The sequence below is a fragment of the Moschus berezovskii genome, chromosome 18 (assembly GCF_049115385.1).
Source record: "Moschus berezovskii isolate FMDL1 chromosome 18, NW_MosBer_1.0, whole genome shotgun sequence".
Taxonomy (NCBI): Eukaryota; Metazoa; Chordata; class Mammalia; order Artiodactyla; family Moschidae; genus Moschus; species Moschus berezovskii.
Genome location: NC_142477.1, coordinates 77,968,298 through 77,994,519, shown reverse-complemented (window position 1 = coordinate 77,994,519; position 26,222 = coordinate 77,968,298). Strand labels below are relative to the sequence as shown.

The 26,222-nt window shown below is 41.7% G+C and overlaps 1 protein-coding gene and 1 pseudogene across 16 annotated transcripts in view; one reads left to right on the top strand and one right to left on the bottom strand.

The window, feature by feature from the left end:
* The window catches only part of LOC129560656 (ankyrin repeat domain-containing protein 26-like), a 91,923-nt gene that overhangs the window by 28,231 nt on the left and 37,470 nt on the right, over positions 1-26,222 (top strand). For 12 of the 16 annotated variants that reach the window (XR_016035249.1, XR_016035248.1, XR_016035246.1 and 9 more), the window contains one exon: positions 16,593-16,826. The exons of the other annotated variants lie outside the window; for them this stretch is intronic. The gene's annotated coding sequence lies outside the window, so the exon portion shown is untranslated. The remainder of the gene's footprint in view (positions 1-16,592; positions 16,827-26,222) is intronic. 16 annotated transcript variants of the gene reach the window in all.
* On the bottom strand, positions 8,523-8,999 carry LOC148775023 (large ribosomal subunit protein eL21 pseudogene; annotated as a pseudogene).

The window sequence follows — 26,222 nt, the reverse complement described above, 5'->3', positions numbered from 1 at the left end:
AAGATATCATACATGTCCATCACCTCAAAAGCTTCCTGGGGATCGTCCCTGTGGCTTAGACAGAATCGAACCCAGGTTCGATCCCTGGATCGGGAAGATCCTCTGGAGAAGGGAATGGCAATCCACTCCAGTATTGTTGCGTGGAGAATCCCGTGGACAGAGCCTGGTGGGCACAGTCCGTGGGGTCGCAAAGAGTCTGACACGACTGAGCGACTAACAGTATTACACTACAGAAGCTTCCCTGTGCCCATTGTAGTCCACCCCTCTGAGTTGCCTCCCTGCTGTAAGCAACCACTGATCTGCTTTCTGTCACTGTGGGTTAGTGTTCATTTTCTAGAGTTTTATATGAATGTGCATGTAGTATCTACTTTATTATGTCTGGTTTCTTTCACCCAGAGTCGTGATGTAGAGATTAACGCATGTTTTCTTTTGCTTTTTTAAAAACACCATTCCAGTTGAGAGTTGACTTTTTCACTTGGTAGTTGAGCACAGGGAATCGAGCAGGGTTCCTCGTGCCCATCCAATAGGCCTTCTGCAGCTTTCTTAATTTGTAACTCTTTCCTAATCTCTTTTTAAGCTGTCATTTACTAGGTGCTGTATCCTATTTTATATATCCTTATTTGTATATATTGTTGTTGTTCGGTCGCTAAGTTGTGTCCGACTCTTTGGAACCCCACGGACTGCAGCATGCCAGGCTTCCCTGTCCTTGGCCATCTCCTGGAATTTGCTCAAACTCATCTGCACTGAGTCTGTGATGCCATCCAATCGTCTCATCCTCTGTCATCTCCTTCTCCTCCTCCCCTCAGTCTTTCCCAGCATCAGGGTCTTTTCCAGTGAGTCGGCTCTTCACATCAGGTGGCCAGAGTGTTGGAGCTTCAGCTTCAGCATCAGTCCTTGCGGTGAATATTCAGGGTTGATTCCCTTTAGGATGGACTGGACTGGTTTGATCTCCTTAATGCATCTATATATATTAACACCATTTTATAGAGGAAAAGCTGAAATTTAGAGAGGTTACAGAGGACAAACTGGTTAATAAGCTCAAGGGCTCTGGATAAGAATGCCACGGTTTAACTCTTGGGACTGTCTTTGTAGCTATGTGATCTTGGGCGAGGTACTTAACTTTCTATGTCTTCTTTTCTTCACATTTATTATAAAATGGTGTGACTGATTATAGTACCTCCCTTATGGGATTGTTGAGAAGATTAAGTTAGGTGTGTGAAGCACTTACAACACTGCCCAGCCTGTAGTAAGTGTCCATAAATGCTAGCTGAGACACAGCACAAGATACTTCTAGCTAGTGAGTGACAGAAGCATAAACTTAAAGCCTTATACTCAGTGCTGGCAGCACAAAATAGTGATTCAAGTCAATTTTAGAATTCATGATGGTGCTCACAAATGGAGGTTTTACTACCATGGTGACATGTCAGTATCAGCTTAGTTGGTGTTGTATGGTTGGGGACTGAGCGGGTCTGAGGCTGCCTTAGGGCATGCACATGCTTGCATGCATGATGTCTACACACGTATCAGCTGTGAGTATAATGCAGTTTTCAGCTTTGAAGTTGTTTTTTTTTTTTGGTGGCACTGGGTCTTCGTTGCTGTGCACAGTCTTTCTCTAGTTGTGGATTAAGAGCTTCTCCGATGCAGTGGCTTCTCTTGTTTCAGGGCACAGGCTCTAAAGTGCATAGGCTTCAGTAGTCGTGGAGCGTGGGCTTGATAGTTGCAACTTGCAGTCTCCAGAGCTCGGGCTCATTAGTTGTGGCCCATTGGCTCAGTAGCCCTGTGGCATGTGGGATCTTCCCAGACCAGGGGTTGAACTGGTGTCCCTTGCATTTCAAGGTGGATTCTTAACCGCTGGACCACCAGGGAATCCCTAAACTTTAAAATAGTTGTAGACTCACAGGGCGAAGGCAGTGGCAACCTACTCCAGTACTCTTGCCTGGAAAATCCCATGGACGGAGGAGCCTGGTAGGCTGCAGGCCATGGGGTGGCTAAGAGTCAGACACGGCTGGGTGACTTCACTTTCCCTTTTCACTTTCATGCATTGGAGAAGGAAATGGCAACCCACTCCAGTGTTCTTGCCTGGAGAATCCCAGGGACGGGGGAGTCTGGTGGGCTGCCATCTATGGGGGTCGCACACGGTCGGACACGACTGAAGCAACTTAGCAGCAGCAGCAGCTCAGGAAGTTAAAGTAGTGTAGAGATTCTATATACTGCAGCTGGTTTCACCAGGGGCCTGGAGGGGGCGGTGTCTTGCTATCTTTTGTAACTATTAGTATCAAAACTGGGACGTTGGACTTCCCTAGTGGTCAAGTGGTTAAGAATCCTCTTGGCAGTACAGGGGACACCAGTTTGATCCCCGATCCAGGATGATCCCACGTGCCTCGGGACAGCTAAGCCCATGTACCACAACTACTGAAGCCTCTATGCCCAAGAGCCTGTGTTCTGCAACAAGAGAAGCCACTGCAATGAGAAGCCTGCACAATGCAACTAGAGAGTAGCCCCCACTCACTGCAGCTAGAGAAAGCCTGCACTCAGCAGTGAAGACCCAGCACAGCCAAATAAATAAATAAAAAATTTAAAGGCACAGGTGATCTAAAAAAAAAAAAAGGAAAGTTATCATTGGTATACTCTTTAGCCCTTCATCATATTTCACCAGTTTTTACATGTACTCATTTTTGTGTCTGTATATGCACATGTACATGTATTTTTATTGTCTGTGCATTTTTATCACATGTATATGTTCATGTAGCCATCACTTTGGTTAAGATACTGTGGAAATTCCCTGGCAGTCCAGTGGTTAGGATACTGTGCTTCCACTGCAGGGGGCAGGAGTTCGGATCCCTCGTCGGGGAAGTGAGATCCCACAAGACCCGCAGCGTGGCAAAAAGAAAACAAAACACCAAAACCATACAGAACTGTGTTTATCACCACATCTTTCTTGTGCTTCCTTTCTCCCTACCACCCTTTCCTATTCCCAGGCAACGACTGATTTGTTCTCTGTCCCTATGCTTTTTGTCATTTCAAGAATGTTATATAAGTAGAATCATACAATATATAATCTTTTGAGATTGACTGTTTTCATTTAGCATAATACCCTAGAGATCCATCCAGGTTGTTTCATGTACCAGTCGTGACTGTTTTTAATTGCTGAGTACTATTCCGGTATAGAGATATTCTGCGGTTTGTTTAATCATCCACTGAAGGATACTGAGTTGTTTCCAGCTTTTTGCTATTACAGATAAAGCTGTTGTGAACAATCATTTACAGGTTTTTGTGCAGAGAGAAATTTTCCTTTTGGGTAGATAAATGCCCAGGAGTGTGGTTGCTGGGTTATATGATAATCATGTGTTTGAGTTTTTAAGAAACTACTCAATTATTTTCCATAGAGGTTCTACCGTTTTGCATTCTACCAGCAGTGTATGAGAGACATACGGTCTCAGCATTCTTACCACCATTTGGTATTTGCACTTTTTTATTCAGCTTTTCTCAGATGATGTGGTATCGTACGTGATTTCAATTTGCATTTCCCTTATGGCTAATAATATTGGACATCTTTTCATGTGCCATTGATATATCTTCTTTGATCAAATGTCTGTTCATGTCTGTTGTTCATTTTCAGTTGAATTGGTTTTGACTTGTGAGCTTTGAGAGTTCTTTATATATTCTAGATACAAATCCTTTGTTGGAAATGTAGTTTGTAAATAGCTTATTCTCGTTTATAGCTTGCTTTTTCATCCTTTTAACAAAGTCTAGGAGAATAGAAGTCTTAAATTTTAACAAAGTCCAGTTTACCAAGTTTTTTTTTCCTTTCAGAGAGTGCATGTTTGGTGTCGTTTATAAGAACTCTTCAGTTGGTCTGCAAGTTCTCTGAAGTTTTATACCTTTACGTCTCACATCTAAATCTATGATCAATTTTGAGTTAATTTGTATAAAGTAAGTTTCATTTTTTTGCCACTAGCTTCAGCGCTATTTGTTGGAGAGGCTGTCTGTCCTTACACTATTGAACTGCTTTTGCTTCTTCCTCAAAAATCCGTTATCTGTCCTTGTATAGATTTTCATTTGGGTTCTCTATTCTGTCCTGTTGATCTTTGCCTCTGTTTCACCACCAATACCACAGTGTCTTGATTTTTGTTAGCTATACAGTAAATCTTAAAATTGGATAGTAAGATTTTTCCCACTTTTTTTTTTTCAAAATTGTTTCATTTATTCTACTTTTTTTTTCATATAAAATCTCGAATAAGCTTGTCTTTAACTACTAAAAGTGTTACTGGATTGTGAACAGAAGTGTTACTAAATCTAGAGGTCGGACGTTGAATCGCCAATCCATAAACAGTGTTGTTGTGGATTGACTTGAGTCCCCCTGAAGAGTGAAAGTGTTAGCTGCTTGGTCGTGTCTGACTCTCTGTGACCCCATGGACTGTAGCCCGTCAGGCTCCTCTCTCCATGGAATTCTCTCCAGGGAAGAATACTGGAGTGGGTTACCATTCCCTTGTCCAAGGGATCTTCCCGATCCAGGGATTGCACCTGGGTCTCCCGCATTGCAGGCAGATCCTTTGCTGTCTGAGCCATCAGGGGAGTCCCTTGAGTGCCCCTAATAAGCCCTCACCTCCAGTACCTCAGAATGTGACCTTATCTGAAAATAGGGTCATTCTCAGTGTTATTAGTTAAGACAGATGTATACTGAAGTAGTGAGGGACTCCTGTTCCAATATGACAGGTGTCCTTAGAAAAGGCCATTTTAGACAGAGGTGCGCATAGAGGGTCGATGCGTGTAGAAGCTTGGAGAGAATGCTGTGTGAAGCTTAGGCGTGTGCTGCCACGAGCCAAGGAGCAGCTAGAAGCTGAGAAAGATACCTGGAGCATATCTTTCCCTATCACCTTTAGAGGGAGTATGGCTCTGCCAGCACCTTGGTCTCAGACTTTTAGCTTCCAGAAATGTGACACAATCAATTTCTGTTGTTTAAGCCACTCAGTTTGAGGGACTTTGTTACAGCAGCCCTAGCAGACTAATAAAACATATATCTGTTCATTTATTTATATCTTCCTTTCCGCACACAAGCCGTATGTGTTTTGTTAAGTATATACCCAGGTGTTTCTTTTTAAAAAAATAAATGGGATTATAAACGTATTGTTTTAATTTTGTTTCTGCATGTTCAATAGATATAAAAGCACAGTTGTTTACAGACATTCATTTTTTAGGTGTGTTTTTCTTGTATTCTGCAACCTTGTTGAACTTACTCATTCTAGGACTAATAAATTTTATTTGCTTTTTGGTGTTGTGGCTAGTTTAAGCATGTTTTTTTGAGATTCCTTGGGATGTTCTACGTAGGCAGTAATGACACATGCAAATCGGGACAGTTTTCTTTTTCCAGTCTCTACACTTGTTGTTTCCTTTCCTTGTTTTGTGCTGATGGGACTTCTAGGACTCTGCGGAATATGAGTGGTGGGACACGGCATTCTTCCCTTGTTTCCAGTGTTGAAGATAGAAATCCAGCCTTTCACCACAACGTATGATGTTTACCATAGGGTTTTTGTATATATACTTTGTCAAGTTGAAGAAGTTACTTTCTATATCTTCTGCTGCTGCTGTTGCTCAGTCACTTCAGTCGTGTCCGACTCTGTGTGACCTCCTAGACGGAAGCCCACCAGGCTCCCCCGTCCCTGGGATTCTCCAGGCAAGAACACTGGAGTGGGTTGCCATTTCCTTCTCCAGTGTGTGAAAGTGAAAAGTAAAAGTGAAGTCACTCAGTCGTGTCCGACCCTTAGCGACCCCATGGACTGCAGCCTACCAGGCTCCTCCATCCATGGGATTTTCTAGGCAATAGTACTGGAGTGGCTTGCCATTGCCTTCTCCGTTCTATATCTAGTCTGCTGAAAACTTTTAAAATCATGAATGCATTTTCGGCATCATTTGGTATGATCGTGTGATTTTTCTCTTTGTTATGTTAGCCTGTTGATTTGGTGGATTGCATTGTTGTTGGAATATTGAACCAGCTTTGGATTTCTGGAACAAATCCTACTAAGTTGTGGTGTTGTATAATGCTTTTAATGTATTTTTGGACTTGATTTCCTACTATTTTATGAAGGATTTTTGCATTTTTTAAGGGGGTGGTATTAGTCTACAGTTTTCATCTTTTGTATTATCTTTGTTGGGCTTCCTTGGTGACTCAGAAAGTAAAGACTGTGCCTGCAATGCAGGAGACACAGGTTCAATCCCTGGGTCAGGAAGATCCCCTGGAGAAGGGCATGGCATCCCACTCCAGTATTCTTGCCTGGAGCTTTCCATGGACAGAGGAGACTGTTGGGCTACAGTCCATGAGATTGCAAAGAGTCAGATATGACTGAGCGACTGACACCCTTTTGTTTTGCTTTAATATTGAAGAATTCTTCTGTGTATTCTTGCCACCTCTTCTTCATGTCTTCTGCTTCTGTTAGGTCCGTACCATTTCTGTGCTTTATTGGGCCCATCTTTGGATGAAATGTTCCCTTGGTATCTCCAGTTTTCTTGAAGAGATCTCTAGTCTTTCCCATTCTAACGTGTTCCTCTATTTCTTTGCACTGATCACTGAGGAAGGCTTTCTTATCTCTCCTTGCTGTTCTTTGGAATAGCAAAGATTGTTTGGCTCCATAGCAAGATTGTTTGGCCACCTGATGGGAAGAACTGACTCATTGGGAAAGACCCTAATACTGGGAAAGATTGAAGGCGGGAGGAGAAGGGGACGACAGAGGATGAGATGGTTGGATGGCATCACCAACTCAGTGGACATGAGTTTAAGTAAACTCTGGGAGTTGGTGACGGACAGGGATACCTGGCTTGCTGCAGTCTACGGGGTCTCAAAGAGTTGGAGACAACTGAGCAACTGAACTGAACTGAATATTAAGTAATCCGAAGTTCACAGAATTTGTTCGCATTAGTTCTCTGCTGTTTTCTGGAAGAGATTGTGTAGAATTGGTATTCTTTTAAAGTTGTTAGATTTTTACCAATGAAAGCATCAGGCCTGAATATCTTTTTTCAGGAGATTTTAAACTACACATTCAATTTGTCGAATAGTTATAGGACTAGTTCAGATTATCAGTTTCATCTTGGGTGAGTTTTGGTCGTCTGATTTATGAAGAATTGGTCTACTTCATCTAACTTGTCTGGTTTATATGCATAGAGTTGTTTGTAATATTACTTATATATTTTTATCATTTTTATTGGAAGGTGAAAGTTAGTTTTGGCTGTGCTGGGTTGCCATTGCTGCGTGCAGTCTTTCCCTAGTTGCAGAGTGTTGGGGCTACTCTTTGTTTTAGGCTTTTCATTGTGCTGGCTTCTCTTGTTGGAGAGCCTGGGCTTTAGAGTGTGGGCTTCAGTAGTTGTGGCACACGGGCATGTCACTCTGAAGCATGAGGGATCTTCCCGGACCAGGGATGGAACCTGTGTCCCCTGCATTGGCAGGCGGATTTTTAACCACTGGGCACTAGGGAAGTCCTTCCTTATTCTGTTTTTAATGTCGGTACAGTCTCTAGTGATACCCTCTTTTTCATTCTTGATATTGGTTAAGTTGTGTTTCTGTGTCTTTTTAAGTCATTTGTCCTAGAACCCTATCAATTGTACTGAAGTTTTCAAAGAACCATCTCTTGGGTTGAGTGATATTTTTTAAAAAATTGATTTTCTGATTTCAGTGTCGTTGACGTCTCTTCTTTATTATTTCCTTTCCTTTGCTTGCTTTTGCTTTATTTTGCTCTTTTTGGTTATTATGAGTAACACTACTCTGTTATGAACATTCATACGTACATTTTTGCTTCAGTTCAGGTCAGTCGCTCAGTCGTGTCCGGCTCTTTGCAACCCCATGGATTGTAGCTTGCCAGGCCTCCCTGTCCATCACCAACTCCCAGAGCTTGCTCAAACTCCTGTGCATTTAGTCGGTGATGCCATCCAACCATCTCATCCTCTGTCGTCCCCTTCTCCTCCTGCCTTCAGTCTTTCCCAGCATCAGGGTCTTTCCCAATGAGTCAGTTCTTCCCATCAGGTGGCCAAAGTATTGGAGTTTCAGCTTCAGCATCAGTCCTTCCAATGAGTATTCAGGATGGATTTCCTTTATGATAAGAGTGGTTTGATCTCCTTTCTGTCCAAGGGACTCTCAAGAGTCTTCTCCAACACCACGGTTCAAAAGCATCAATTCTTCGGCACTGGGCTTTCTTTATAGTTCAACTCTCGCATCCATACATGACTACCAGAAAACCCATAGCTTTGACTAGATGGACCTTTGTTGGCAAGTGATGTCTCTGCTTTTTAATGTGCCATCTGGGATGGTCATAACTTTCCTTCCAAGGAGCAAGTGTCTTTTAATTTCATGGCTGCAGTCACCATCTGCAGTGATTTGGGAGCCCCCCAAAATAGTCTCTCACGGTTTCCAATGTTTCCCTGTCTATTTGCCATGAAGTGATGGGACTGGATGTCGTGGTCTTAGTTTTCTGAATGTTGTGTTTTAAGCCAAGGTTTTGTTTTGTTTTGTTTTTTTACAGTCCAGGTCTTTATTTTTACACCCACCAGGCCATGAATTCATAGGGAATGGGCTCCAACAGTTCAGGTTCCTTTCCGTGGGTCCTCACAAAGTGTGCTTCTCTGGGTGGAGCAGGCTGGCGCTTCAGCTGAACCCAAGTCCCTTTCTCTTTGGCTTCCTTCTTTTTCTGATTGTTTTCCTTCACACGTTTCAGAAAGCTATCTCGGCTCTTAGAGTGCTTAATATGCTCGATATGCAGATTAATTCTCTTGGCAAGAATCTTGCCCTTAACTTGTTTGTTTACAATGATGCCAACAGCATGCTGGGTGACATTGTTGACTCTCCCAGTTTTGCCATGGTAACATTTGTGGGGCATTCGTTGTTGAACAGTACCCATTCCCTTGATATCTACAATATGCCCCTCCTTGTAGATTCACATGTATGTGGCCAAAGGAACAACTCCGTGTTTTCTAAACGGCCTAGAGAACATGTGGCGGGTGCCCCTCCTCTTTCCTTTTGTGGTGGTCGTTTTTTTGGCGAATTAGCCTGAGGGGCCGGGGGAGAGATAGATGGAAGGCGGAGGGACAGGCCGGACTTTTTCACTCTCCTCTTTCACTGTCATCCAGAGGCTCTTTGGTTCTTTGCTTTCTGCCATAAGGGTCGTGTCATCTGCTCATCCAAGGTTATTGATATTTCTCCTGGCAGTCTTGAGTCCGGCTTGTGCTTTGTGCAGTCTGGCATTTTGCGTGATGTACTCTGCATATAAGTTAAATAAGCAGGATTATTTTTGCTTAGTTAAAGTTATTTGCGGTAATTCCTAGGAGTGGAATTGCAGGGTCATGTGATGGTTTTATGTTTAACTGCTTGAATAGTGGCCAAACTGTTTTCCATAGTGGTTGCCTCATTTTGCATTCCTGTCAGCAAATTTTTTTTGTACCTAGTCCAGCAATCTTCCTCTCTTATGTAGTCGGTAGTTCATTTATATATAATGTAATTGGTGAGGTACTTGGGTTAAATCTGCCATCTTATTATTCGATTTCAGTGTTTCCAAACTCTTTTTCTTTTTCTCTCTCCTGTCTTGACTTCTTTTGTATTACTATATTTCTCTCTCTGATTACCTAGTTAGTTGTGCATTCTTTTATTGCTTACCCCAGAAATTATGATATGTACTCTTGACTTACAATAGTCTAATAAAAATAATAACTTTGGTCACTCTCCCATTAGTGTCCCTCTGACCCCTGTCTTTATCATTTTATTATTACACATAATTATTTTGTATTTTATACGTCTTTAAGGCATTATGTTTTGTGTTTACAGAGAATATTCATTTCTATTTTCCCACACATTCACCTCTTTTGTGGCTTTTAATTCCTTTTGAATTTTCATCTTAGATTACTTTTATCTTTTAGTGTAGGTTTGGGCCAGTAGTTTTTCTGTTTTTGCCTATCTGAAAATGTCTTTACTTTGCCTTCACTTATTAAAGGGTATTTCTGCTGACCATAGTATGATGGTGAGCAGTTGTTTTCTCTTAGTTTTCGGAATAGGTCATTCTGTTGTTTTCCAGCATTCCAAAGTCCAGCAGTAGTTGTTCTGTTGAAGGTAAGGTATCTTCCCCCCCCCCCCCACTGGTTGTTTTTCCGATATTTTTCGTTGGTTTTCCACAGTTTAAATGTGATATGCTTAGGTGTATTTTTTTGTATGCATTCTTCTGGGGCTCTGCATACCTGTTTGAATGTATAGAAAAGTGAAGGTGAAGTCGCTCAGTCGTGTCCGACTCATTGTGACCCCATGGACTGTAGCCTACCAGGCTCCTCTGTCCATGCGATTTTGCAGGCAAGAGTACTGGAGCGGGTTGCCAGAAATATGGGTTGTCTTTAATCAGTTTTGACAAATTCTTGACCATCATCTTGTTATGTATTGCCTCTGTCCCTTCTTTCTTCCCTCTTTTGAGGTTCCAGTTATGTATATCCTAAAGATTTTCATGTGTTTCACACATCTACTATGTTTTTTTCTGTATTTTTCAGTAGGTTTTGGTCTGTGTGCTTCTGGTTTGGATATTTTCTATTGCCTTGTTTTCCATTTTGCCAGTTCTTTCTTCTGGTATATCTGATGAGCTCTTTACGTCATCATTTATGCATTTCACTTACAGAAGTTCCATTTGGTCCTCCTTATGATCGATTCCAATTTTCTGGAATCCTTCATCTTTTATTTTCTCACACATGTTTCTCATGTACCGTCTTGGGACTGAGCTGAGTTGAGGCTGGGTTTCAGTTTTGACCGGCCTCTGCCTCCCTGTCATTTGCCCCCACTGCTGACGTGTGGTCACTCAGGGGAGGGGCTTCCAGCTGCGAGCGAGTTATGCCCATTTCCCCTAGCTGGACTTGAGCCTCTAATTTATATTTCCTCATACTGATAACACTGGCAAAATCTCCACTCTGCTTTTCAGAGGCTTTGTGCTTAGCTTCCTAACCTCCTGCCCTATGCATCTCCAGAATTGTTAGATATCTTGAAGGGAAAATTTAGCTGTGTGTCAGGCCCAAACCTCGGAACTTCCCTGTTCACCCATCTGTCCCTTTTGTTTTGAATTCTGTCTGTAGTCTTTTTTTTTTTTCCTTCTAATTTTTATTTTATATTGGAGCATCATCGAGTCACAGTGTTGTGTTAGTTTCAGGGGGTACAGCAAGGTGATTCAGTTAAATATACACAGGTACTGGCTATGGTCTTGCACGCCTACCAGAGCCCTGCTGGTTTCTTGGTTCTCTAGCATCAGCCTGGGCAAAACTTGCGTCTCAGTCTCTTGCCTTACACCCAGGTTCAGCAGATACCTCCTTGGAGAAGTGGCCGCGCTTATCGGGCCACCTCTGCTTGCTTCTCTGCTCTCTTATTCCTGGTCTGTCTAGTTGTTTTCCTTCAGTAGTTCTCTAGTAGCCTTCAAGAGATACTTTAAAACTTTTCCTATATTTTGAAGTTGTTCTTGATGGGAACATTGATTTAATTTAAAGTTATTCATTTAAAATGATTTCTTCATGCTTGGAAGTGCTGGGTGCATATAGTTTGTTATATGTTATTATATATAAATATGTTATATTTATTATATGTAGTATATATATATACTGTTATATGTAGTGTTGTTTTATACATTACTATATACTATATAGTAATAGTGATAAGAAGCGGTAAAGTGATCATCCCATATAGTTATGTATCAGTTATCACACCTCTTACACAGTTAACTTCTTTGAACACCAGTTTCTCTAAGTGACGCTTGGTTTTGTGACTGCGTTGTGTACAGAAGGCTTCTGGAAAATGTTTTATATCAATGTAAAAATAAATTGATTGAGTCTTAGTGGAAAGGCCTTGTGGTGAGATATATGTTACGAGGTAAAAGTCAGCAGTGACTCTGAAACTGATTGTATAAACATGTGAAAAAACTATTTGGTAGTCAAAAGCCCAGATGTACATTTCTTGGGATAATTGATCCCTTCCTGTGGTTATGATGATAATTTTAGTATGGTTTTATGTTTGGGGCCACTGTTTTTTCTTTTTGTTTCCTTAATATCAGCTTACAGTGTTAGCTCTGTTTACATCATGTGCTTTCAGAGTTCAAAGAACTCTAGTGTGTGTTTTTAAATTTTGCTTTTAATGTAAAAAGAACCGGAAAATATGAGACCGAAGTGATATCTCTTCCTTTACCTCCCACCTCAAAATGTGTATAACGACTGCTCTTCCTCTCCTACCCTCTCCTTTCATTTTTTGTCCTCGTCTCCTATTGATATATGTTAGTTGACAAAAATATAGAAATTGAAGTACATAAGGAAAACCACTTTGAAATCTCTTGTAATCCCATTACCAAGCAGTGATCAGGTTTCTGAGCATTTGACACGTATCTTTTGTGGGTTTTTCTATGTAAAACGGACTGTATGTATTGTTATTTGTCGTTCTCAGCCAGGCCTTTTCATTAATATCACCTGGAATAATTAAAATATGCGTATAGATTCTGCAGTACACCTCCTACTTAACCAAATCAGAATCTCTAGGGGTAGGGTGAAGAGGGTTTTGTTGAAAAACACAAAAAGTTCCCTTCAGAAGATTTTAATTGCCTTCAGAAATCTTCTAAAACAGAAAAAACAGGAATTTTGCCATATTATATGTGAAGAAAACTTTGACTTGTATACAACTCTCCATCTAATGGTTTGGTTTGGACTTTTTCTGGCCATTCCGCCCTGGGGTGAATTTGGACTGCTCTCGGGATTTCCGGCCATCTCTCTGTGCGCTCTGTGCTCCTATCTGTGTGGAGTACGGACGTGTCACATTTCCCTGCTGCAGGCTGTCAGCGGGCTCACAGTGAGTGCTCGAAGCTCAGGGAGCTGTTTGGTGTTCCTTGGCTTGAAGATATGGAATGCAGTAGGTGCGAAAATCATAGATTTTTCATGGACCATTGCTTCTTTTGCAGCATATTTAAAATTACTTGTCTTCTAGTTCATCAGTTTTTAAGAACTTTTCGAAGTGTGTATATTACTTATAATTTTGAACAGACGTTTCATGCCTCAGAGCTGTTCATTTCCTTAGAAATTTGGAATGAAATGAAAAAGGTAGAAAAAGAAAAACATTTCTGTGAAGAAGATTTTAAAGTAATCAAGAAAAACATAATCAAGATATTGATTGTTTGATATCTTTCCCTTACAGTTTTTTTTTTTTTTTTCGGGTTTTAAAAGTAATGCCATTTATAAAAGATTAGAAGATATAGAGAACATAATCATTTGTTGCTTCATTATTAAATATCTTTAATGATTTAATGGGACTCGAATATCTTTATGATTTCGGTGTTATTGACTACAGTAGTTCTGTCATTTCTGTTTTTCTTCCTTTTTTTCAATTTTGTTTTTTTGACCCTGCAACATGTGGGATCTTAGTTCCCTGATCAGAGGTAGAATCTGTGGCCTCTGCACTGGAAGCACGGAGTCAACCACTGGACTGCCAGGGAAGTCCCTTGGTTCTGTTTTACTGTCATGTATTAACATACCCAGACCCAGAAAATGTCAGATACTTTTCAAATCACTTCCAATATATAGATTGTAAGCATTTCCTAAAGGTTTGAGGACATTTACCTGACAGTCTTACAGATTTGTTTAAGAGAACATAGTTGTTAGTAATGACGTGTATGGTAGTAGTAGTGCATTTTTTTATACTATAATGTTGTGCCTTTTCGTGTTCTTAAATGTTTCAAGGATAAAGCATAGATGAATACCTATAAAACTCTTACTGTCTAGCTTTGTCCAATAATATTTTGCAGTGTTTGCTTCAGACTTTTTTTTTTTTTTTGTCCACACCCAAGATCCCAGATGGCTTGCAGGATCTTAGTTCCCCCAACTAAGGATGGAACCTGGGGCCCAGACAGTGAGAATACCAAGTCCTAACCATTGGACCACCAGGGAATGCCCCAGATTTCTTTTTTAAAGAAATAAAACAGTACAGGTAGAGCTGAAGATTCCTTCGTTAGTATCCATCTTGATTTCATTTCCTTCTTTTCTCCCCAGAGATGAGATCATCATTGTGTTGAATTTGTCGTTAATTCTTCTTATGTTTGTGTTTATACTCTTACTGTACGTCACAAGCATATCCATAAGCAACATTCTATACTTTTTTACGTTTCATATATATATATATATATATAAAATGTTGTACATGTATCTGTGTTTATATCTGTATCTGTTGTTTATATTTGTTAGCCTGGTTCTTTCCTCTTAAGTGCTGTGTAATGGCCAATTGTGTTAATACTACTATCTGGAGTTACTTAGCCATCTTCTACTGATGGTCATTTAAGTTATTTCCAAGGGTTTGCTATTATGGGCAGTGCTGCACAGAACACTTTTTTCTCCTTCATGTTTAAAATTAATTTTCTTTATCATCTGTCAATAGCCCTTGGAGATAGGTCAAAAGCCCACGTTGTTACTGTCATTTGATAGATGGAGAAACTTAAAACATGTATTAGTTACTTGTAGTCAGTTCACTGACAGTTGGCTTTCTTTTATGTGTCTACTCTGTTTTTCACCTATTTGACATACTCTCTTGTCTAGACCCACCCATCAAACCAGTCATGCACTGTCTCCCCAAAACCTTATAGTATTTATCGTCCCTCTTTTAGAAATCTAAATTTATTGGTATTTATAACAACAGTTATGAATTACCTCGGCAGGAATCCTATTTTATATTTTGTGTCTGACTCCTATTGTTTAATGGTCTCTTTATTTTAATAGATTTAGTACAGTTATAGAAGTGTCATTTTGATCTCTGTTTTGATAGTATTCAATCTGTTTTATGTCCTCAGTATTTTGCCTGGAATTGCCCAACTCTGAATTCTTCCTTAAATTCTGACAAACTGATCTTTCACAATAACCTTTCATTCTTCCACGTCTCTCATATCCTTGTTCATCCTGTAGCTGTTCTTCAGTTTTAGGGATACCCCAGACTATCCAGTGTCATGAAATTAGGGTGCTGCGCACTTGTCCACTTTTTATGCTTAGTATATGTACATGTTTGGCCTCATAAACAGTGTGACTGTTTTAAAGAGCTGTCATAATTTACATACTTTGTAGTTCGCTTCTTTCACTCAGCGGTCTGTTTTTGAGATGTGATCATGTTGATACATTCAGTGATCATTTCTACATCATTCCCACCTCCCACTAGGAGCCAAGAGCTGTTCTGTGCCTGACAGTTTTCACAAGACCATGTGTAAATTGCATAAAAATGTGAGAGCAGCACATCTCTAGAGGTTCTGAAGGGACAAGGGATCTAGAAGTACCTGAAGCAGGTCCACACTGATTTTCATCAACGCTCTTAGCGGCTTCACTCACCCTCAGTAGAGGCAGTGTTGGCTCCACCAGACACAATGACTTGATAAGAATTAGCCTAAGGAGCGTTACTTTTTTTAAAAAAATAGTATTACTGCATTAGTATTTATTAATGCAATGGAAAATGTCATTTGAGATCTCTTATGATGCAATTCCCATAGCTCATCTTCTGACGTTAACCTATATTTATGACTGGAGAAATATCAATAACCTCAGATATGCAGATGACACCACCCTTATGGCAGAAAGTGAAGAGGAACTAAAAAGCCTCTTGAAGAAAGTGAAAGAGGAGCGTGAAAAGGTTGGCTTGAAGCTCAACATTTAGAAAACAAAGATCATGGCATCTGGTCCCATCACTTCATGGGAAATAGATGGGGAAACAGTGTCAGACTTTATTTTTTTAGACTCCGAAATCACTGCAGATGCTGATTGCAGCCATGAAACTAAAAGACGCTTACTCCTTGGAAGGAAAGTTATGACCAACCTTGATAGCATATTAAAAAGCAGAGACATTACTTTGCCAACCAAGGTCCGTCTAGTCAAGGCTATGGTTTTTCCCGTGGTCATGTATGGATGTGAGAGTTGGACTGTGAAGAAAGCTGATCGCCGAAGAATGGATGCTTTTGAACTGTGGTGTTGGAGAAGACTCTTGAGAGTCCCTTGGACTGCAAGGAGATCCAACCAGTCCATTCTAAAGGAGGTCGATCCTGGGTGTTCATCGGAAGGACTGATGCTGAAGCTGAAACTGCAATACTTTGGCCACCTCATGCGACGAGTTGACTCACTGGAAAAGACTCTGATGCTGGGAAAGGTTGGGGGCGGTAGGAGAAGGGGACGACAGAGGATGAGATGGCTGGATGGCATCACCGACTCGATGGACATGAGTTTGAGTGAACTCCGGGAGTTGGTGATGGACAGGGAGGCCTGGCGTGCTGTGATACATGGGGTCGCGGAGAGTCGGACACGACTGAGCAACTAAACTGAACTGAACTGAAGATCACATATTTATTGATAGAATCAGAACTGACATCCTGAGTTCCATATTCTAATACAAACCTTTTTCCTTCATACCAGTTTAGGGGACAGATTGACACAGATTTTTGTGTTAGTCTCTCTTCTGTCCACAGTGTTACCTTCTATCTGTCCTAAAGACATTGTTTGGAGAGCTTTCTTTTTTGAAGAGTAACATCAGTCTGTCAAAGTATTGTTTTTGGTCTGTAGGGTTGCTATCTTACACTTAGTATTTTGTTATCTAGGATAGTGAATGACAGCCGACAGGTCCTCCAGGAACCTGACTTTGCTCAGTCCCTCCTGAGGGATCCAGATACTCCTACCATAAGGAAATCCAGAGGAACTTCCACTCAAGGGATATCCACACATGCTCCTTCAATTCAGCTGGCCGTGGCGGATGACCAGAGAAGCACAGCAGGGAGTGTCCACAGCAAAGTGAGCAGCTACCATGGCAGCCTCCACAGGTCCCGTGATGGCAGGTGAGTTTTATCTGCAGCTTAGTTTATCTCATGTGCTAAGTTCGAGTCATACGGTGTCCAAAGGAAAAGCAGCCAGTTCTGAAACAGGAGTTGATCTTGATTGACCTTTCTGAACTTTGCTAGGTTCAGTTGTCCCACCCGGATTATGGTCAGACTTAATGCCAGCCAGAGGAGTTTAGACGCGATACAGCGAGCAACGTGGAGTCATTGCTCATGAGAGAGAAGGCAGAGTAAAAGTGGTTATTTTAGTGAGATTACCTTAGCAAACAATTATGGAATACCTATTATGTCAGACACTGTGTGAGTCTCTGGGGATACAAAACTGATTTAGACATGATCTTTGTTCTTAATAAGCTCAAGAAAAATAGGGTAGTCATTATTTGTGTTGTAGTTGAAAGCATGGGGTCTAGAATAATAAGCCTCAGTTTCCTCATCTGTAAAATGGAAATAGTAATAATATCTGTCCCTTAGCAATGTTGTAAAAAATAAATGAGCTGATATACCTAGTGGCTCAGAACAGTGCCCATCTCAGTAAGTGCCTGTTATCAATTTTTATGATCAATAGGATAAGGTAATAAAGTAAAATGCAAATATCATGGTATAGTCCAGAGGTTGTCAAATTTTTCTATAAAGAGAAAAATAACTAATATAATAAATATTGTAAGTGAAATACATAACAAATAACTTTAGGCTTTGTGGGTCACATGGTCTTTGTTGCCACCATTCATTTCTGCTGTTAATACCGTGAAAGCAGCCATAGACCGTATGCAGTCAAAATAGGAGTGTCTGTGTTCCAGTAAACTGTTTACAGAAACAGGAAGGGGCCCGATTTGACCAGCTGGCCACAGTTGGCCAACCCCTGTTTGGTAGCATGGACGAGGAGGGGGTGATTAAATCTGGTGGGCAGGAGGAGGGAGAAAGCTTCACAGAGACTGTCTGAGCGTGGGCAGGATGTGCCTTCTTGTTATATTTGATGATAGAGACACTAGAATTAGAAACCTCTTAGGAGCTCTGCAGTAATTCAGTTAAGAGATGATGGAGGTTTATGAAAGAACAGTGACAGTGCCAAGAGAGTAATAGCTGATCTGAAAGATATTCAAAAAGAAGAAATGAAAAGATAGGAGTTGGTGATGGATTCAAAGCAGTGGGAGAGAAGGAATGTGCCAAAAGAAATTTTTTTTAACATTTCTAAGCCTGGGATACTGAAAGAATGAAAATTATGTTGCCCGAAATTCTCTCTTCTGTGTTTCCGTGGCTGTGCTGTATCCTTCCAGGCTCATTCCAGCCTTTCTTTCCGTCTTCCCTGTCCTTGTCACGTAGGATACGATTCCTCGACGTACTCTCTTTTTAGACCTTCTTGTTTGTCCTCTCAACTTGCTTGCTTTTGCCTTGTAACTTGGTCAGCGACTCTAGGTTTTGAAAAGGAGCCGCCTTTGACCTGTTTTCTATCTTGTATCCGTTACCTTTACATGTTTGCTAACTTTGATGTGTTTTCTCTCTTGTATCCATTTCTTTTTATTTTCCTTGCGAGATTTTTGAAATATTTTGAATATTTCCTTTCTACCAGTTCCATCCTTCATTCTTTGTATTTCTGGTCTTTTTCACCTTCTTCCCCAACTGCTAACATAACCAATGACCTGTTTTTAAACCACCATCAAAGATCCTTTCTCTTTCCTGCCTTTTCCTTTCATTCAGCACTCCTAAGTGAAAAGCGCTCTTCTAGGTGCTAGGAACGCAGAGATGGAAGACAAAAGAGTAGTAGGTATGGTAAAATCATACACAGTGTGCTTTGGGTTTCCAAAGAAGAAAGCCTTTTAAGTCACTCTGGAAAGTCTCGTTCACAAACAAGGTAGTACTTTGATTTGACTAGGGTACAGAGGCGGCAGTTGGAAATCTCAGACAAGGAAAGAGCACGTGCAGAGGCAAGGAGGACGAAAAGGCATTTAGGTACCAGGGCCACTGAAGGAGATGAAACATGCTGAGGAGTTCGGGGTTTTTTCCCCTAGAGCGGTGAGAAAGTATTAAAAGACTTTGAGCATTGGGGTGATAAAATCAGATCTGCATTTTAGGAAGATCACTTTGACAACAGCACAGGAGAGGAGGTTGTAAGGAAGCCTAGTTGGGAAGTTTCTAGAGTAAAACTAGAGCTCTCAAGTTAAAACACTCATAGAGAGAGAGGAAACCAGAGAATGTTTCAGAATACCTGCCTCCATGAACTGCTAGCTCCAGCTGGCACGAGTGGTAAAGAACCCACCTGCCAGTGCAGGAGATGTAAGAGACATGAGTTTGATCCCTGGGTTGAGAAGATTCCCCGGAGGACGAAATGGCAACCCATTCTTGCCTGGAGAATCCCATGGACAGAGGAGCCTGCCATGGGGTCACAAAGAATTGGACATGACTGACGTGACAGCATAGCATGGCTCCATGAACTGACTTTCAGCAGTATTTGATATTTGACATTATTAGCCTCATCCTTTTCAATAAGGAATGAACAGTTATACGACAGCTCTTATGCCTGTGGCATTCTGTGTGTTTAGAGATACACAGAAGAAAGCTCAAGTATAATTTCTGCTTTCCAGGAGAATAGAACCTTACGGGAAAGGTAGGACATAGACATGATAACCAATTAAAAATAGTTCAAGCTAGCATATAATTAAAACTGTGCGTGTTCGAGATGGTCAGTGTTATAGAACTTCAAATGATCAGATTGGCTCCTCTGAAAATATCTCAGGAGATAAATAGAGTGAGCAAATGGTAGTACAAATTATGAGTTCATACTGAGCAGAGTTTCTGAAGGGAGTTAAATGTAGGAGAATTTTAGCTTCTGTAATCTAAATGAAATTCCAGTTTAGGTAAGAAAACTTTTAATCTTTAATATAAAAGTAGTGGTAATTAAAAAGCTGCGGGATGGAATTCCTTGAAGCTGAATCAAAAAGGGCATACCAAGAACAAGATCATCAGTCATCATCAGTTCAGTTGCTCCGTCATATCCAGCTCTTTGTGACCCCCATGGACCGCAGCATGCCAGGCCTCCCTGTCCATCACCAACTCTCGGAGCTTGCTCAAACTCATGTCCATCGAGTCAGGGATGCCATCCAACCATCTCATCCTCTGTCGTCCCCTGCTAGGTGAAGAACAAGATAGAGTAATGAAAACAATCCAGTAAGAATAGCCTAGCATGTGATTCAGAGAAAATGCTTATAAACACATGAGGGTCTCTTTGAAAGTTTAGTGTCATGGAAACTAGGGGATCGCGTATGACCTCCTGTGATGGCCTTTCTTATCTCTCTGCTTAATTAAAATCACAGTCATCCTTGAAGTCCTGCTTAATTCCCATACCATGGCAGCTAATTAATTGCTTTTTAAACATTCTTTGAGTGGGACCTATTTTCGGTACAGTTTGTTTTTCCCTCAGCTAAGTTTGCCGTTTCTGGAGAAGGTGAACTTGCTGACAGATATCTGTATATCCCCTGACAGTATCTAGCCCTCTGTTGTTCTTTAGTTGCTAAGTCGTGTGGGGTCTTTGCGACCCCATGGACTGTAGCCTGCCAGGCTCCTGTCTGTGGGATTTCCCAGGCAAGAATACTGGCGTGGGTTGCCATGTCCTTCTCCAGAGAATCTTCCCAACCCGGGGATCGAACCCATGTCTTCTGCATTGGCAGGCAGTCAGATTTTTTATCACTGAGCCACGAGGGAGGAAGCAAATAAATCTGTCAAGCAACTTCAGAAATAATTTGGGCATGCCATCTCATGGATATTTCTGTCTGCGTCAGTCAGTGTTTAAGTGTACACGTTAGCACTATATTTGGCCGTGGTTTTCTCATCATCTCATGTTATCTTGGCTGTAAGATTACACATATGCACACATATCTGCTTCTCAGTACTCACTGTGGTCCAGATTGCTTGATGGATAGTTACTGATCTCGGTGCTATGCAAAATAAAATAGACGTAGGTAAATATACCTACACATATATATCGACTTCAAAGAATAAGCAGTTGGTGGTTAGATGAGAGGATATAGAAAAGGAAATGGATGAGTAACTGGGTGGAATTTGAGAATGAGTGGTCAGTTTGGTACGTGGGTGACATTTTCCTGTGTAGTCAAGTCCTAATTATCCACCTCAGATAAGGCAGCTCTCCACCTGAAGGGTGTCTACTGACCCCGCTCCCTGCAGCTGAGAGGCTCGTCCTTCTGTGAAGGGGATCTGGTTGTGCATCCCCACAAGAGTTTTACATGGTACAGAATTCTGGTTGAAAGGCTTTTTTTCTTTCAACATTTAAAATATATCGTTTTCTGGCTTTTGGTATTGTTAAGGACTCTGCTGTCATTCTAACCGTTGGTCTCTTTTAGATCTGTCCCCTTTTCTGAGACTGTTTTTCATGACTCCTGTCTTTGGAGTTCTGCAGTTTCATTGAAGTGTGTATTTCTTTGTACTTCTCCTGCTAGTGGTATACAGTGCCTCCTTGGTCTGTGAATTCACGTGTTTAGCGGCTGTGGAAAACTTGTAGTCATTTTCTCTTGAAATATTGAGATTCTCTCAATTCCCTCCCTCCTGGGAATCTAATTATTGGGTTGGCCACAAAGTTCATTCAGGTGCAGAAAAGCCATACCGTCTTTCGGCCAACCCAGTATACTCCTATTCGACCTTCTCATTCTGCCCTCCATTTCTCTTGACATGACTTTCACATTTTCCTTGTCTCTCTTACGGCATTCTGGATAGTTTTATTTTCACCTACTACCAGTTCATGAAATTTCTCTTCAAACAGCAGCCTGAATTGCTGTTTCGTATTAAATATTTCAGGAGTTCTATCGAATGAGTTTCCATTTCAAAAATTATGTTTGTAGATTTTTTTAATCTGTTATTTCAAGTAATTTCTTGTAGATTGGTAACCTGTGACTGTATTTCCTATTTCTGTAAACATTACATACTTACCTATTCTGTCATTCAGTATTTGGCAATTTCAGTATCTGCAGTTGTAAGTTTGATGCTGTGACTCTGTCATAGTGGCTTGTTTTCTCATGTGTTTGGTGGCTTTATATTTTGAGCTCTTTGGTGAATCAGTTAGTGGGAATCCTGGAGAAAGTATTGTTCTAGCTGATTGATGGGAGGCACAGCTAACCTGCAAACACGTCAGCCTATGGGCCTGGTGATTTAGGCTAGCGAGGGAGTTCCTGGCTCCCTGTCTCAACTTCCCAACTGGCCCAAGGCTCACCTTTCCCAAATAAATAGCAACCACACTTGTGTGACCTTTCCCATCTCATCCACCTAATAGCCCCTGCTTGATGAGCCCTAGCTCCTTATTGGGCTGGTCCCAATTCATAATAATTTTTGAAGTGGGGGACTCTTTGGAGATCTCCCCTCAATCATGCAAGACCTGTGATATCTCAAATAGTGAGTTCTTTCCAGATTTAACTGGTTCGGACTTTGCTGTCGCTCCTACTCAGACGTATTGTCGGAAGTCATACTGTCGGAAGAAACCTGAGCATATTTATTTTCCTAATGCTCTACTTTAAGACAAACTGCTTAGCTCTTTAACAGCCTGAACAGTATGAATGAACTCAATGACCTTAACCAGTTACAGTGCGTGCAGTCACGTCAACCTCTTTGCCACCCCATGGACTGTAGCCTGTCAGGCACCTCTGTCCATGGAATTTTTCAGGAAAGAATCCTGGAGTGAGTTGCCATTTCCTCCTCCAGGGAATCTTCCCGACCCAGGGACTGAACCCATATCTCTTGCGTCTCCTGCACTGCAGGTGGATTCGTTACCACTAGTGCCATCTGGGAAGCCAAATTACCTTAACACATTTTATAAAGTCACTGATAAAATATTTGTGATTCAGTAGAGGGGTTTCTGGAGAAGGGAATGGCAACCCACTCCAGTGTTCTTGCCTGGAGAATCCCAGGGACGGGGGAGCCTGCTGGGCTGCCATCTCTGGGGTCGCACAGAGTCGGACACGACTGAAGTGACTTAGCAGCAGCAGCAGCAGAGGGGTTTCCCCAGTGGCTCAGCAGTAAAGAATCTGCCTGCAATGCAGAGGATGCAAGAGACCCAGGTTCAATCCCTGGTTTGGGAAGATCCCCAGCCCAGTCCAGCATTCTTACCTGAAGACTCCCATGGATACAGCAGCCTGGCGGGCTGCGGTCCATGGGGTCACAGAGAGTCAGACACAACTGAAGCGACTGAACAGCCAGGCAGGCAGAGGAAATAAAATGGAAGGTTTCATATTCGACATGATCAGGTAGGTGGTTAGTAGTCTTTGGAATCATAAATACAATTCACACCTTAGCTTTATCACTTACTGTAAGAATCTAGATAAGTTGTATTTAATTATAAGACTCAGTTCCTCCTTCGTAAAGCAGAATACAACTTATTGTGTTATTTTGAGAAATAAAGGAGATGATGTGTGTACATTCACTGAGGACAGTACCTGAGGCACAGTACATACTTAGTAACTAGAAGCTTCTATGACTGTTACATTATGTTGTTTCTATTTTACTATTCCCATAAACTACTCAAATTTTTCCTTGAACTGGTGTGGTGTGACTTCAGAGACAACTAGAAATAAGATTTGTTGGCATATCTTTACTATAGTGATGCGCTAGAATTTACTTTATTGAGTATTTTTAATACCATTGTTTGATAGAGTAAAATGATGATCCTCGAAAGCAGTAACGAGAATGAAACAGTGACAGTTTCCATGGGACCGAAAAGTGCCATAGGTCACCAACCACTGTAATGAAAGAATTATCAATAGAGACTAATGCTTGCTATAGTTCAGAAGCTGGCAGACTACAACCTACAGAGCAAATCTGCCCCAATTATGTCCCTGCACACAAAGTCATACTGAAACACTTCCAAGTTGTTCATGTATTGTCTGTGGCTGCTTTTCTGTGATTGTGGTTTCCATTGCGCCCAGCCTCTGACAGATAAGGGTAAGAGGCTTATGGAAGCTTCCTGATGGGAGAGACTGACTGTGGGGGACACTGGGTCTTGTTCCCATTGGTGGGGCCATACTCAGCAAATCTTTAACCCAGTTTTCTGTTGATGGGTGGGGCTGTGTTCCCTCCCTGTTGTTTCACCTGAGACCAAACCGTGGTGGAGGTAATGAAGACAATGTCGACCTCCTTCCAAAGGTCTCGTGCATACACTGGCACACTCAGCGCCTCCCCATCCTGCAGCAGGCCACTGCTGACTCACCCCTCCACCCGAGACTCGTGGACACTCACAGGCACGTCTGGGTCAACTGTCTTGTGGGGTCACTGCTCAAAGCTATGGTTTTTCCGAGAGTCATGTATGGGTGTGCAAGTTGGACTATAAAGAAAGCTTAGGAATTGATGCTTTTGAACAGTGGTGTTGGAGAAGACTCTTGAGAGTCCCTTGGACTGCAAGGAGATCAAAGCAGTTAATCCTAAAGGAAATCAGTCCTGAATACTCAACTGGAAGAACTGATGCTGAAGCTGAAGCTCCAATACTTCGGTCACCTGAAGCAAAGAACAGACTCACTAGAAAAGACCGTGATGCCAGGAAAGATTGAAGGCGGGAGGAGAAGGGAACGACAGAGGATGAGATGGCTGGATGGCATCACCGACGCGATGGACATGAGTTTGAGCAAGCTCCGGGAGTTGGTGAAGGACAGGGAAGCCTGGGGTGCTGCAGTCCATGGGGTTGCAAAGAATTGGACCTGACTGATCACACGGACCACAGCCTTGTCTAACTCAGTGAAACTAAGTCATGCCGTGTGGGGCCACCCAAGACGGGTGGATCATGGTGGAGAGGTCTGACAGAATGTGGTCCACGGGAGAAGGGAATGGCAAACCACTTCACTATACTTGCCTTGAGAACCCCATGATCAGTATGAGAAGGCAAAATGATAGGATACTGAATGAGGAATCCCCCAGGTCGGTAGGTGTCCAGTATGCTACTGGAGATCAGTGGAGAAATAACTCCAGAAAGAATGAGGGGATGGAGCCAAAGCAAAAACAATACCCAGTTGTGGAGGTGACTGGTGATAGAAGCAAGGTCCGATGCTGTAAAGAGCAATATTGCATAGGAACCTGGAATGTTAGGTCCATGAATCAAGGCAAATTGAAAGTAGTCAAACAGGAGATGGCAAGAGTGAACGTCGACATTTTAGGAATCAGTGAACTAAGATGAACTGGAATGGGTGAATTTAACTCAGATGACCATTGTATCTACTACTGTGGGCAGGAATGCCTTAGAAGAAATGGAGTAGCCATCATGGTCAACCAAAGAGTCCAAAATGCAGTACTTGAATGCAATCTCAAAAACGACAGAATGATCTCTGTTCGTTTCCAAGGCAAACCATTCAGTATACAGTAATCCAAGCCTATGCTCCAACCAGTAACAGTGAAGAAGCCGAAGTTGAACGGTTCTGTGATGACCTACAAGACCTTTTAGAACTAACACCCCAAAAAGATGTCCTTTTGATTATAGGGGACTGGAATGCAAAAGTAGGAAGTCAAGAAACACCTGAAGTAACAGGCAAATTTGGCCTTGGAGCACAGAATGAAGCAGGGCAAAGGGTAATAGAGTTTTGCCAAGAGAATGCACTGGCCGTAGCACACACCCTCTTTCAACAACACAAGAGAAGATGCTACACATGGACATCCTCAGAGGGTCAACACCAGAGTCAGACTGATTATATTTTTTGCAGCCAAAGATGGAGAAGCTCTATACACTTAGCAAAACCAAGAGCAGGAGCTGACTGTGGCTCTGATCATGAAGTCCTAATAGCCAAATTCAGACTTATATTGAAGAAAGTAGGGAAAACCACTAGATATGACCTAAATCAAATCCCTTATGTTTATACAGTGGAAGTGAGAAATAGATTGACGGGACTAGATCTGATAGAGTGCCAGACGGAGGTTTGTGACATTGTACAGGAGACAGGGATCAAGTCCATCCCCATGGAAAAGAAATGCAAATAGCTTACAAATAGCTGTGAAAAGAAGAGAAGCAAAAAGCAAAGGAGAAAAGGAAAAATACAAGCATCTGAATGCAGAGTTCCAAAGAATAGCAAGGAGAGCCCAGAAAGCCTTCCTCAGCAATCAGTGCAAAGAAATAGAGGAAAAACAACAGAATAGGAAAGACAAGAGATCTCTTCAAGAAAATTAGAGATACCGAGGGAATATTTCATGCCAAGATGGGCTCGATAAAGGACAGAAATGGTATGGACCTAACAGAAGCAGAAGATATTCAGAAGAGGTGGCAAGAATACACAGAAGAACTGTACAAAAACGATCTTCACGACCCAGATAGCCACGATTTGGTGTGATCATTCACCTAGAGCCAGACATCCTGAAATGTGAAGTCAAGTGGGCCTTAGAAAGTATCACTACGAACAAAGCTAGTGGAGGTGATGAAATTCCAGT